Source organism: Chrysochloris asiatica, unplaced genomic scaffold (assembly GCF_000296735.1).
Source record: "Chrysochloris asiatica unplaced genomic scaffold, ChrAsi1.0 scaffold00091, whole genome shotgun sequence".
Classification (NCBI taxonomy): Eukaryota; Metazoa; Chordata; class Mammalia; order Afrosoricida; family Chrysochloridae; genus Chrysochloris; species Chrysochloris asiatica.
In genome coordinates, this window is record NW_006408609.1 from 7,509,653 (window position 1) to 7,524,413 (window position 14,761).

The window sequence follows — 14,761 nt, forward strand, 5'->3', positions numbered from 1 at the left end:
TGAATCTGATAACCACAAGGTTTAATATGCTAGAAATGACAAATTGAAGAGGAATCGTATTGCATTTATCATCAAAAAGAACATATCCAACTCAGTCATGAGGTACAACACTGTCTGTGATAGCATAATCTCCATGTGCCTACAGGGAAGCCCGGAGTCCTGGTGTGGCACTGTGGGTTAATGCACCAGACTGCAAAGCCATTTGAACTACAAGGTTGGTGGTTCTAGCTCACCAGCTGCTCCTTGGAAACCCTATACAGGGTCGTTATGGGTTGGAACTAACTCGATGGCACTTCACAACAACACAGGGAAGCCCAGTGAATACCATTATTATTCAAATTTATGTACCAACCACTAAAGTTAGTGAGGATGAAATACAAGAATTCTACCAACTTCTTCAATCTGAAATCAATCAAACAGGTAATCAAGATGTATTGATCATTACTGGTGATTACAATGCAAAGGTTGGGAGCAAAGAGGAAGGATCAGTAGTTGGAAACTATGGCCTTGGCGATAGAAATGATACTGGAGATCACATGATAGAATTCTGCAAAATCAATGATTTGTTCATTTCAAATACTTCTCTAGACAGCATAAGAGATGACTATACACATGGACCTCGCCAGATGGAATATATAGAAATCAAATTGACTACATCTGTGGAAAGAGATGATGGAAAAGCTCCATATCATCAGACAAAACAAGGCCAGGGGAGGACAGTGGAACAGACCATCAATTGCTCATATGCAAATTCAAACTGAAGCTGAAGAAAATGAAAACAAATCCACAAGAGCCAAAATATGAACTTAAATATATCCCACCTGAACTTAGAGATCATCTGAAGAACAGATTTGATACATTAAACACTGAAGACCAAAGACCAGAAGAGTTGTGGGATGACATCAAGAACATCATACATGAAGAAAGCAAAAAGGCATTAAAGACAAAAAAGAAGGAAAAGTCAAAATGGATGTCAGAAGAGACACTGAAATTTGCTCTCCAGTGTAGAGATGCTAAAGCAAATGGAAGAAATGAGAAGGTCCAAGACTTGAAAATTTCAAAGATCAGCTCAAGAAGATGAAGCCAAATATTACAACAAAATGTGCCAAGATCTGGAGTCTGAAAACCAAAAAGGAAAAATATGCTCAGCATTTCAAAACCTGGGGGAACTGAAGAAAAAATTCAAGCCTCGACTTTTGTTATTGAAAGATTCTCTGGGAAAATTATTGAATGATGCAGAAAACATCAAAAGAAAATGGAAAGAATACACAGGGTCACTGTATCAAAAGGTAATGGCTGATGTTCAACCACTTCAAGAGTTACTATATAACCAAGAGCCCATGATACTGAAGGAAGAAATCCAAGTTGCACTGAAGGAATTGGTAAAGAACAACGCACGCACCAGGATTTGATGGCATAAAAATTGAAATCTTCAAAGAAAGTGATGCAACACAGGAGGCACTCACTCATTTATGCCATGAAATTTGGAAGACAACTATCTGGTCGACTGATTGGAAGAGATCCATATTTGTGCTCGTTCCAAAGAGAGGTGACAAAACAGAATGTGGAAATCATCAGACAATTTCTTTGATATCCCAGGCGAGTATAGTTTTGCTAAAGGTAATACAGAAACGGCTGCAAACATACATTGACAGAGGATTTCCAGAGGTTCAAGCCAGATTCAGTCGAGGAAGTGGAACAAGGGATATCATTGCTGATGTCCGATGGATCTTGGCTGAAAGCAGAGACTATCAGAAAGATGCTTACCTGTGCTTTATTGGCTACGCAAAGCCTTTTGATTGTGTGGATCATGACAAGCTATGGACAATATTGTGAAGTATGAGTATTCCGGAACACGTAATTGTGCTCATGAGGAATCTGTACCTGGACCAATAGGCAGTTGTTCAAACAGAGCATGGGAATACTGGATGGTTTAAAATAAAGAAAGGTGTATGACAGGATTGTATTCTTTCACCATACTTACTCAACCTGTATGCTGAACAAAAATAATCTGAGAAGCTGGGCAATATCAAGAAAAATGTGACATCAGGATTGAAGGAAGACTCATTAACAACCTGCAATATGCATATGATACAGCCTTGCTTGCTGAAAGTGAAGAGGAATTAAAATATTTACTGATGAAGATCAAAGAGTACAGTCTTCAGTATGGATTGCATCTCAATGTAAAGAAAACAAAAATCCTCACCACTGGACCAATAAACAATATTCTTATGAACAGAGAAAAGATTGAAGTTGTCAAGGACTTCATTCTTCTTGGATCAACTATCAACACTCGAAGCAGCAGTCAAGAAATCAAACAATGTATTTATTGCATTAGGTAAATCTGCTGCACAAGATCTTTTTAAAGTGTTGAAGAGCAAAAATGTCAGCTTGCGTACTCTGTACAGTTACCCTGTACAGAGTTTCTGAGTAATGGCTGGTGAGTTTGAACCGCTGACCTTATGGTTCAAAACAACACTGCAATCCAGTGCTTATCCTACAGTGCCACATACACCAGGACTCCATGTGTGCACAAAGTCACATCAGGACTATATATATAACTTTGTTTGGCACAGTTGGTGATCAGTCACTCCTCTCTCAACTCTTAGTGGAGGTTTGGTCTTTACATCCTGCTCCCACTGTCTGAGGAACTTGAATAGCATAGCGGATTACAAGGTGGGCTGCTAACAGCAAGGTCCGAAGTCCAAATCTACCAGTTGCTTCTCAGGGTAAAGATGAGAAATTATCTCCCATAAAGATTTATAGCCTCAGAAACCCTATACAGGGTTGCTATGAGTTGGGATCAACTCGGTGGCACACAACCACCACCACCACTGTCTGGGTTTGCTCACTGTCTGCCCTTCTTCTGGTACCATTACAGCCTCTGCCTCTGTTACCGTCATAGTTTTACTCAGTCCAGAAGGGTCACAGCACAGGGATCTTAGTGTCCAAGAGTTCCGCTTCTATTTCTTTGTTTCTTCGTCAATCAGGAAACCCTATCTGAGCCTGTGTGTTTTAGGATTTTTATCAATCACTGGTGGGGTTTAGGGTCAGGACCAAAAGGCCAAATAGTTCCTTTTAATAAAATGATTTCACACCATGCACTGTGTGTGTGTAGCTTGGCTCCATAATTATATTCTAATTTTCATAATTGTGACTATGTCCTCTTTTTAATCTTTCACAGTTTCTAAGACAAATACAATGATTACTCAGTATCATATGTACAGACTTTGTATTGCCCACATGTAGATTATTTTGTAATAAATTATAGCTGTACCAATAAATGTGGAGAACCTCATAGCATTTAGAATAGATTACTTTTTCATTTAAAAAGTTAGAGTGTTATTGATGAAAGTATTTATTTGGAAAACCAAATGTTATTCTCTCCCAGTGCACATTAAATTCTAAAATTATATTGTTGTTGTTAAGTGCCACGGAGTTGGTTTGAACTCATCTCTACCCTATATAGTGTTTCCAAGGCTGTAAATCTTTGTGGGAGAAGAAAGCCTCCTCTTTCTCCCAAGGAATTTCTGGAGGGCTCAAACCTCCAACATTAGGGTTTGCAATCCAGTGCTTAGTCTATGGAGCTACCACACTCCCAATAAAAGTACGTACTTTATCAATAATTATATATTCCACATCTAAAAATTGTGTCCTTTGATATTATATTAATGAAACAAATACATAAATTACTTTGCAAATTTTCTAAATGTGAAAAGTTGCCATTTATAAAGATTCTCCATAATCTCCAGAATGCTTTCAAATTTTTTGCTTTTTTTTTTTTCCCAGTCACTACTTTTATCTAGTGTGTCTCGACAGAAGTTTTCCACTGGGGAAATTATTAACTTAATGTCAGCAGATGCCCAGCAGCTTATGGACTTGACAGCAAACCTTAGTCTCCTCTGGTCAGCACCTTTTCAGATCCTGATGGCCATATCACTGCTTTGGCAAGAACTGGGTCCAGCAGTTTTAACAGGAGTTGCAGTCCTTTTGCTTGTTGTACCAATAAATGTTTTAGTTGCTTCTAGGGTAGAAAAGCTGAAGGTAAGTATAAAAATGATTGCTTCATGTTGTGTATATCAAAAAGAAGTTGACTTTTCTGAATAGGGTTTTCGATCACCGTCTAGTTCATGCTGCATATCAGGAAAATAGAGGTCTTGTAAATGGAAACAACCCAAATTTATAATTGATTGACTCCTTCAACCAGTATTCATTAGTCATTTCCATGGGCCAGGCACTGTGCCAGGCACACTAACTACAGCAGTGAGAAGTATCATGTTCATGAGGCTAGTGGGAAAGACAGACGTCAAAAAAGTAAACAGAGAGATAATTCTTGGTGGTAATTTATGTATGAATATATGTAAGAAAATAAAATAGGATAAAGGAATAAGAAAAGTTACCATTTTATATCAGAAGCAGGAAAGTCCTCTCCAAGGATGTGATATATGAATGAATGTGGTAAGGGAACAATCCATATGTGTGTTTCTAAGGGCAAGAGTGTGTGCTCATCCTGAAAGTGAGGGTGTGCTTGCTTTAATGGGGAATAGGCTAATGGGTTAATGTGAGCAAGAATGAATGCAGGCTACAAGTGCACAAGAAATGCTTAATTGAATTCATTTTTCCATTTTTTTTATCTAGTCACTCATTCATCTTATTATCAAAATATTTTTGGCATCCCACCATGTATAGCGTAGTGCTTACGAGTCAGGCTGCTAACTTCAAGGTCAACAGTTTGAAAATACCAGCCATTCCGTGGGAGAAAGATGAGGTTTTATGCTCCCATAAAGATTTATAGCCTAAAAAACCCTGCACAGGGTCACTATGAGTCAGAACCAACTTCATGGCACATAACTCCCACCATCGTGTGTTAGCACACACCGAGCCAGGCTGTAGACATGAAGAAACAGCATAATTTTTCACCATAAAGAAAATCACACTGCAGTGTGGGAGAGATTATGACGTAGATTAAATTTCATTTTAATCAAGTCAAATTTAAATAAACAGTATATTTTCTACTATTTTGAAGAATATGCCTTCTGTTTTTATTCTATGTCTGCTTATATTTAAATTATAAGAATATGTATAACTATTTTCTGAAGTTAACAATGGAATAATATTGTAAGGATACTGCAAGAGACTTTTCCTCAACTAAACATTATATTGAAATACAATTGAACATTATATTCAAATATAAGAAATAGAGTTTAAAAAAATGAAAGTATTGCCTGCTTTTCTCATTATGCTTTTATTTTATTTCCATTAAATAGAAAATTCAAACAAAGAGCAAAGATAAACAAATAAAACTTCTCAATGAAGTCTTACATGGAATTAAGGTAATATAAAAGGGATCTATACCTTTTATTTAAATTTTTAGAGCATGGCAATAAATTAGTCAATAAATGAATATTTCATTGTTTTCAATACCACAAGATTGTTCATATGTGTCCATATGTCTGTTTATGTAATGTCTATAATTGCTGAGGGAGGATTTCAGAAGCATAGGAATTTGTGTTGTTAACAAAATCAAATACTGGGGAGATATTTTTCTGCTGTTTCTCATTCAACAACTAACCACAGATATTCCAAAAGTTACAAAGTGTTACCTATTATAAGGGTGTCAGATGGTGTGAGTAGTAGTATCAGTGTCAGGTCCTGCCTAATTTCATGGTGGTGTGACACTGTGGGTTAATGCACCAGACTGCAAAGCCATTTGAACTGCAAGGTCGATAGTTCAAGCTCACTAGCTGCTCCTCGGAAACCCTATACAGGGTTGCTATGGGTAGGAACCGACTCCACAGCACATAACAACAACAAATGATAATCACCATCAACACAAAGCTGATTTCCATAAGGTGGACGTCAAACATACCTCCACTTGCCAGCCTTCCTACCAATTCTAATATCAGCTGCTCCTCCTGTTCCACTCTCTTCTGCTCTTCTGGATTCAACAGCCCATTGCAATGGCCACACAGAACTCACAGGCAATACTTACTGTTAAGTGGGTTGATGAGGAACAGGATACATCTTAGGACTTGAATCAACAAGGTACATACACGTCAGGATTAGGATCAGGAAACATGTTGGCAAAGGCTCCCATTTTTAATGCATTATAGCTCTCTAAACTCTTCTCAGTCCCCCAAACAGGTGCCTCTGTACCACTGAAGACAGGATTCTCATTGCCTCCAAAGACAGGTTCCTCTCGACACCCTGATCACAGGCTTCTTTCAGCCCCCTGAGGTTCAGCTCCTCTTGGTCCTGCTATCTGTCACTACCAACTTTGCCACTGGACCCCTTTGGGTCTCTCCCTGTCTTCAGTTTTAAACCATTGAATGATGCTACAGCTCTTTTAGGAGGGTTTCTCTTCTTTCTTTCTTGTTTCTTCCTGCTGTTTCTCTTACAGTTTCAATCTGTCTCTAAAACCTCTGTAAGGTTGGCTGCTTATCCACACAACTCCATGTCAGTAGCATAGTGGTTACGAATTGGGCTGCGAACCTCACGGTCAGCATTTTGAAACTACCAGGGGTTCTATGGGAGAAAAATGAGGCTTTCTGCTCCTGTAAAGATTTACAGCCTCAGAAACCCTGTACAGGGTCGCTATGAGTTGGAACCAACTCCATGGCACATCACAACAACAACAAGTCAATTCCAACTCATAACAATCATGTACAATGTTTCTGAGAAGCAGCTTGTGGATTTGAACCACTGACCTTGTGGTTCACAGTCCAGTGCTTATCCTACAGTGCCACATGAGATGTCCTTTGCCCATGGAATTCTTCAATAATTGCAATTGTATGTCCACATCATTTGTATATACACCCCAATTGTATGTGCACATCAATTCACCTTAGAATCAACTGATGCTCTGCATTTTGCTACTTAGAATTTTTTCAAAAGTTGTAAAGTTCTTTCTTAATAACCTTTTACTCTCTTAATATATGTTATATGGAGAGAGATTGATTTTTCTGGAAATGGATCACACAATTGTGGGAGCTGGCAAACACCAAATCTGGTGTACTGGTGACAGCCTGGAAACTTCTGCTGACTTTTGTCTGAGAAACTGAAAGTCAAGTGACAGGAGTGCTGCGTTGCAGGGTTAAGAAACAGTGAAAGAGACAGAAAGAAAAAGAGTGAGGTTTCCTAGAATATTTATTTAGATTCTGAAAGCAGGCTATATTCCAAGGAAACTTTCTTTCCACTGATTGGTGTATTAGATCGGATTACATCATGGAAGATGATTATGTTACATTGCATTGTGATAGAGCAACCAGTCCAATGTCTGCCAGACCACTGATAATCATAGCCTAGCCACATTGACACATAGAATTAGTCATTCATCACAGTACTAAACCAAAACTAATCGTTGTGCTAAAGATGCTTTGAAAAAGCACAGATATTCATTTATTTATCTAAAATTAATCCTTGTAGTAGAATGTGGAATGTACCTTTACAATCTTCTAAAATATCATTTAGATTATTTAATAGGGTTATACATTCTGAAGTAATATGATCTGAATGCATTTTGCAGTTTTTAGCAGGTTAATCAATGGTCCCTGCAAACAAACAAATGTAGTAATGTATGTTTATAGGTTTTAAGTAATAGGTAAATATTGATACAATGGTGCTTCAAAATAGTTGTGAAAAATTGGAATTGAAAGATAAATGGAATTTTCCCACAGACTCTTTGAAGCCCTCTCAAATTCTCAAAAGGAAATGTGTGTTATCAGTAGAAGTAGGACTGAGTAGGTAAAATAAAAGAATATTTGCTCAAGATCTCAGCAAAATGCAAGATTTGAAATAGTAGTCCTAGCAGGGAGTGGGTTAGAATCTTGGTAGAGATCCAGATGACAATCAACTGGGATAGTTTAAAGGGGTGGGCAATCAGTTTCCTTGGTGTCTAATAACACATGCCATAAAACCTCTCTTTAATAATAATGATAATTTATTCAGCATTTTCTGTGCCACATGCATGTGCTAATAGATTTATACCTCTTCCTTCATATAATCCTTATAAATAAACCTTAATAAAATAACTCACTCCCCATTTCACAAAAAAGGAAGCAAAGAGCTTGTGCAGTTAAATGTTATGTGTATGTTTACAGAGCCAATCAGAAATGGAGCTGGAATTTGAATATAAGTTATTCTTCAAAATGCATGCAGTGACACAGTATGTGATCTGCCTCTCATCCTTGTCCATCTCAGAAAATAGTTTGCAATCTGAAAACTCTAGTCACCTTTCAAAGATTGGCTTGAAATCCCAAGATATCAATCTTGAAGAAATTGGGAGCATGGAAAGGAGTTTAGTTTCTAATTAATGGGAAGTCAACAGAAGTGAGAGTTGAACCAGAGGAGGCGTGACTGGACTGGATTAGACAAAAATTGGCACAGAACTCATAGACCTGGGATGCTTCCAAAGTCTGGTTGGTGAATAAACTATTGAATATAATACTGAATGGCCCCCTTTTCCAAAAGGACAAAATTTAAAAACAAAACTCCAGGAAACAGTTTCACTTTGTTAAATAGGAATACTTTGCTTTTGTTTATGAGTGTACTAGTTTTTTTTTTTATCTCCACAATTGTATATACACACATACAGGTATACTTATATACTTATATACCTGTATGTGTGTGTATTTCTCTGTATACATACCTCCATTTCTTCTATGGTATTGATTGCCAAGTTGTTTTTGTCTGACTTCTTTACAGATTCTCAAACTTTATGCCTGGGAACCTTCCTATAAAAAAAAGATTATTGAAATTCGAGAACAAGAATTGGAAGTTCAAAAATCGACTGGATACCTTTCTGTATTTTCTATGCTGACATTAACTTGTATTCCATTCTTGGTAAGTTTGTATAATATTTCCTATTTTAATGTTCAGATTTTTGTCATAGATTGCCTTCACATTACCTAGAATTAAAGTATCCAAAATGAAATCTCCCATATCTGAATTAGAAATGTCAAAAATACTGTCAATATATTTAGAGTAGTTGTTTTAGTTAATTGCCATCAAGTCAGCTCCCAACTTACTGGCCCTATATAGAGTTTTCTAAGGGTGCCTGGTGAGCTTGAATTGCTTTGCAGTTCAAACTGACTTTGCAGTCCAGCACATTAACCCATAGTGCCACTCAGGACTCCATTTAGAGTAAAAACAATCATTTTAAAGAAAATAATATCTGTGCTTTCATTGGTCAGCACTTTGACATACAGTATTTTTCTTTATAAATTTCTAAAAGAATTAACATGTGCCTTTATCAAGCTTAAAAAAATATAACCTGTATTTCAGAGTTTTATTCAGCTCTAACATATCTTGTTTTATATGATCAATCCCTTTTACCATGGAGCCAAAGGTACTCTGTATGGAGGAGGGAAAGGAAGTAGCAGACAAGTTATATACATGACCCTATTTCATTCTCATAATGATCAGGTATAATTTTCTTACTTCACAAATATTTAAGTATTTGTGAGCAAAATGATATGAACCAAGGTAACCCTCCTTCTATCCCCATGGAAGCATTGTAAATCACATGTTATTTAAACTAGAGTGTAAATTCCCTAGTGGATATGAAGCAATAGGTAAATCTAAGGAATAAGCAGACCACATATAACTTCCAGTTCTATTTCAATTAAAGTTACCAGTTCAGTTGGTGTGGGGAAGAGGGAAAATTCCATTTTTCTCCCCTGTTGATAATTTAAAATAGTATTTTGTAAATTCAAGTTAGTATTATGGAAATGAAATAAATATTCAAATTTAGACTAGTTTGGCAGAAGGGTCCAAAAAGCATTTGTTTAAGCCAATACTATATACTAGTGGCATGTGAGAGGTAGCAGGATCGTTGCCCACATCCTCCACTCAGTTTTTGGACTCTTGGTATGGGGCTATAGGATCTGCATTGGACTGCGAACCACAAAGTCAGCAGTTTAAACCACCAGCTGCTCCTCAGAAACACTATACAGGGTCGCTATGAGTTGGAGGTGACTTGATGGCACTCAACAACATATCCAAGTACCTGGTAAGTAGTCAGTACATTATCATGCATAAATCATTTTTCCAAATAAAATTAATAAAAACAAATGTAAATTTTTCTAGCCATGGTTTGTTGTTGTTAAGTGCTGTCTACTTGTCTCTGTTCCATAGCAACTCTGTATAGGGCTTCCAAGGAGTGGCTAGTGAGTTTGAACCTCCGACCTTGTGGTTCAAACTGACCTTGTGGTCAAGTGTCATGGCTTATTTACACTTAATTAATTTATTAAACAATTATTATAATTTTATGTGAAAAATTGCCCATTTTGGAAAATGAATAATTGGTATTAATTTTAAATGAAAATCATTACTCTATAGGGTCCTGGTGTGGCACTATAGGATGTGAACTGGACTGCAAACCACAAGGTTTTTGGTTAAAACCCACCAGCTGTTCCTCAGGAACTCTACATAGGGTCGCTATGTGTTGAAACCAATGCGATGGTGGTTAGCAACAACAACATCAGTAAGACTGTGATGTCTTACAGAAGAGAACTTAAATCGTATTTCCAAGATGTCATTATCTAAGATGCACCATTTTATTATCTGTACTAAACATATATGCTCTATTCTTCAGCTGTTGTACTAAATTTCCATCAAAAATAAAAAATTAAAAAAAAAGAGGGACTTGAAATTCCCTTCTTAATTTTGGGTGATTAATAAAGTGAATATTTGAAAATTAAATGATATCTCCCTATTTTTTAGGTGTCTCTGGCTACCTTTGGAGTTTATTTCTTATTGGATGAAGGAAATATTTTAACAGCAGCGACAGTATTCACGTCTATGTCTTTGTTTAATATTTTGAGGCTTCCTCTTTTTGATTTACCAATGGTGATTTCAGCTGTGATCCAGGTACATCCAGAGTACCCTTAAACTAAGAGTCATTCCTTAACTGAAATGTATGCTTTGGGCCATTTTATTTCTGTCTTGTTTTCTTTACGGTTTTTAAATTTAGGGACAGTGGAGTTGAGATTAGTTTCCCTCAACTAGTGAATAATATAGGATACTATACAGTGAAAGGAATTATGTCTACTTTGCTTATACTTTTTCTGTATCACAATGGCTTTTAAGCATTTCAAGATCTGATACTGTTTTCTAAGTGTTAGTTTCTTTTACTTAGCTATTAAAAACTGGGGTTGGGCACTACACAACGGCATCAAATGATTCATTTTCTCTACTAAATTGAAAATTTGTAATTAGATGCTAGATACAAAACTGTATCTGAATGATTACCCAGAGAATGAATAAGCAGGGAGAAAAGTGCATTGATTATATCAGTCTGCCACAAAACCGTGTATGATATATGTGAATCTGATTCACCCTGCCTCTGATTGTAATTTCCAAGGCTGCTAAATCCTCAAGGGAATCCAAAGAATTGAATTGTTGATTCCCTTTACCCAGAGATTTACTCAGTTAAATATTTTAAGGTGGCAGGTTTGGGTTTCCTGGTCATCCTCCACCCAGTGCTTTTCCTCCAGTGTGGGTTCATAAACAAAAGTGAGTTTTTGCTTATTAAAATTAGATATTTGATATAAGAAGTTTCTCTTTTTTCCCCCATAATTTGAATAAAGAGAAACATAGATAAATGTTCTGGTTATTAAGTGTATTGAAACAGTTTGACTCATGGCAAACCTGTATGGATTTTCTGAGGAGTGATTGGTAGATTTGAAGTGCTGAATTTGAGGTTAGAAATCTAGCGCTTACCCTACAGCACCACACCAGAACTCCACATAGATGAATAATAAATACTATTAAACCATTGCATTATACTTTTTTTCATTTTATTTTACATATACTCACCAACAGAGGGCAGAGAAGTACCATTGATGTAATGCTTGTAACATTTAATTTCTTAACACTACTCTTTAAGAAATTGTCAATTCCTGGAGTAAAAGTTGTGTTTTGTATTTGAATCTAGCCAATGTATGGTATCTCAACGTATTCTGCAACTCCTAGTGTTACACTTTTAACCTTCATTAAATAAATAAAGAGAACAATGTTATTATTAAGTGCCGTTGAGTCAGTTCTGACTCATAGCAACCCCATATAGGGTTTCCAAGGAGCAGCTGGTGAATCTGAAGCACTGACCTTGTGGTTCAAACTTGCTTTCCAGTCTAGTGCATTATCCCACAGCACCACACCAGGACTCGAGGAGAACAATAATTCCCCCACCAAAAAAAAAAAAAGGAAAGGAAGAAAGAAAGAATCAGTCCTGTTAACTGATACGATGTATTTGGTACACAAAATAGTGTGTATCTTATTAATTTATGTTAGAAATATCCTAACATAAAGTAAATAAAAATATTCTGTAGATTAGTTTCATAAAGGAAAAAATCATTTTATTTATCCTATTCATCATTGCTCATCTGTCAGTTTGTCATACTATGGTGGCTGGTGTGATGCTATGAAGCAGGAAGCTATGACATGCAGTATTTTAAATACCAGCAGGGTCAATTTTGGTAGGCAGATTTCAGCACCAACCACTAAAACAAGTGGTGATGAAATCAAAAGAATTCTGCCAACTTCTTCAGTCTGAAATTTACCAAATGTGTACTCAAGATACATTGATAACTACTGATGAAACAAAGAGGAAGGATCAGTTGTAAGAAATATGACCACGGTAATAGAATGATACAGGAAATCACTGATAGAATTTTACAAGACCTATGACTTCTTATTGCAAGTATCTTTTTCAACAAATAAAATGTTACTGTACACATGTGCCTCACCAGATGGAATGCATAGAGATCAAATTAACTTCATCTTTGGGGAAAGACAATGGAGAAGCCAAAGAAAGCCAAAGGCAGACTGTGGAACAGACCATTAATTGCTTGTATGCAAGTTCAGGTTGAAGTTGAAGAAACTTTAAACAAGTCCACAAGAGCCCAAAATATGACCTTCAATATGTCCCACCTGAATTTAAAGATCATACCAAGAATAGACTTGATGAATTAGACACTAATAACTGGAAACCAGAAGAGTTATGGGGTGACATCAAGAACACAAAGAAAACACAAGGTCATGTAAAAGACAGGAAAAAAAAAGACTAAAATGAATGTCAGAAGAGACTCTAAAACTTGTTCTTGAGTATAGAGAAGCTAAAGGAACTGGAAGAAATGAGGAAGTAAAAGACCTAAACAGGAAATTTCAAAGGGCAGCTTGAGGACACAAAATATTATAAAGAAATGTAAAAGACCTGTTGTTAGAAAGCCAAAAGAAAAGACACCCTCAGCATTTCTCATGTTGAAATAATTGAATAGAAAATTCAGACTCAAATTACAATATTGAAGATTCTATGAGCAAAATAACTATTAAAAAACAATGAAAGAAGATGGAAGGAATATACAGGGTCACTGACCAGAAAGAATTTGTCAACGTTCAATCATTTTGAGAGGTAGTATATGATCAAGAACCAATAGTATTGAAGGAAGAAGTCTAAGCTGGAATGAAGGCATTCATGAAAAACGAGGTTCCAAGAATTGACAGAATACAAATTTAAATGTTTCAATAGACTGATGCACTGGAGGTGCTAACTTATCTATGCCAAGAAATTTGGGAGACAGTTACTTGACCAACTGATTGGAAGAGATCTATATTTCATGTTCCAAAGAAAGGTGAACCAATGTGGAAACTATAGAACAGGTAAAATTCTGTTGAAGATTACTCAAAAAACAAAAACAAAAAAATGCAGCAGTATATATTCAGGAAGCTGCCAGAAATTTAAGCCAGATTTAGACAGGAACATGGAACAAAGGATATCATTGCTGATGTCAGATGGATCTTGGCTGTAAGCAGAGAATACCAGAATGATGCTTACTTGTGCTTTATTGACTGTGCAAAGGCATTCAACTGTGTGGATCATAATAAACTATGGATAACATTGTACAGAATGAGTATTTCAGAACATTTAATTGTGTTCACGAGGAACATATGTATAAGGTAAGAGTCAGATGTTTGAAAAGAACAAGGGATTACTGAATGGTTTAAAATCAGGAAAGGTATGCTCTAGGGTTATATGGTTTCACCATACCTATTCAATCCGTATGCTGAGCAAATAATTCAAGAAGATGGATTATATGAAGAATGTAACTTCACAACTGGAGGAAGATTTATTAATAGCCTGTGATAGATAGATGACACAACCTTGCTTGCTGGAAGAGAAAGAACTTAAATACTGATGAAAATCTCAAAAACAACAGCCTTTAGTACAGATTGGACCTCAATACAAAGAAAACAAAAATCCTCATAACTGGACCAATAAATAACACCATGACAAAAGGAGAAAAGATTGCAGTTATAAAAGACTTCATTTGCTTGGAGCCACAATAAACAGTCATGGAAATAGAGGTCAAGAAATAAGCAGAAGTATTACATTAGGGCAGGGATGCGGAACATTTTTGCTGCCAAGGGCCATAACATCATCCATGGAATATAAAAAATTATCAACTTAAAATTAGCCTGCTCGCTTCCTCAAAAGGTTGGAAATAGAAATACCTATGATCCAGCAATTCCTCTACTTGGTATTTACCCACAAGAAATATGAGCCATAACACGAGTAAATATATGCACACCAATGTTCATAGCAGCACTATTTACAATAGCAAAAAGATGGAGACAGCCTAAGTGCCCATCAACTGAAGAACGGATAAACAAACTGTGGTACATACACACAATGGAATATTTTGCTACCTTGAAGAATAACAAGGAAGCTGCAAGCCACCACATAACATGGATGAACCTTGAG

General features: G+C 36.4%; 1 pseudogene; it reads left to right on the forward strand.

Moving 5' to 3' along the window:
• LOC102840333 overlaps positions 1 to 14,761 on the forward strand; it is a 134,898-nt pseudogene that overhangs the window by 29,262 nt on the left and 90,875 nt on the right.